The sequence below is a fragment of the Nicotiana attenuata genome, unplaced genomic scaffold, assembly GCF_001879085.1.
Source record: "Nicotiana attenuata strain UT unplaced genomic scaffold, NIATTr2, whole genome shotgun sequence".
NCBI lineage: Eukaryota > Viridiplantae > Streptophyta > Magnoliopsida > Solanales > Solanaceae > Nicotiana > Nicotiana attenuata.
This window is the reverse complement of record NW_017670240.1, coordinates 2,216,419-2,217,076: the sequence shown is the minus strand read 5'-3', so window position 1 is coordinate 2,217,076 and position 658 is coordinate 2,216,419.

Below are 658 nucleotides of genomic sequence, written 5' to 3'. Positions count from 1 at the left end.
AAAATTCCCAAGGCATTAAATAGTAATTCATGATTTAATAATTTAAAAACACTGAATCTTGAAACATTTATCTGTAGTAGGACTAATAATTGAGGGGACCATAACTGCAACCTTGCACCACAGGAACTTTTAGATACCATAGTCCATACATAAATTTAAACTAAAAATTTTTGGAACAAATTCAAAATCTAGAACAGTAAGAAAAAAGTTTAAGAGAGGAATGATTGACATCCACCTCCTTGTACTTCTGCTGAATGAAATGAACAGGTTGGGGTCAGCCCAAAACCTCCCCCACCAACTCTTGTCTTTGACCCATAAATAAAAAAGGAGAGAGATTGTACAGAGGAAGAGTGAATTGTGAAAGCTCTAACACTATTGAACCCTATATCTCCATCACACACCCAAGTTAATAGCAGAGATTAGACCATCAGCTACTGAAACAGCCAGCAGAGATTGAATTGAATTGCAATGGCTCAGCTGCAGCACCCTTAATTCATATCATACTGAGCAGGAAGTCTATTCTTTCTCTTTGATTATATACCATCAACTGGTGAAAGTTAGCTCGAGTAAAGAGCTCCTAACGGGAAAGAGGAGAAAGAAGAAACAACATGGTTGGTTTTCTTTTTTTTTTTTTTTTTTGAGGGGGGGGGGGCGGGAG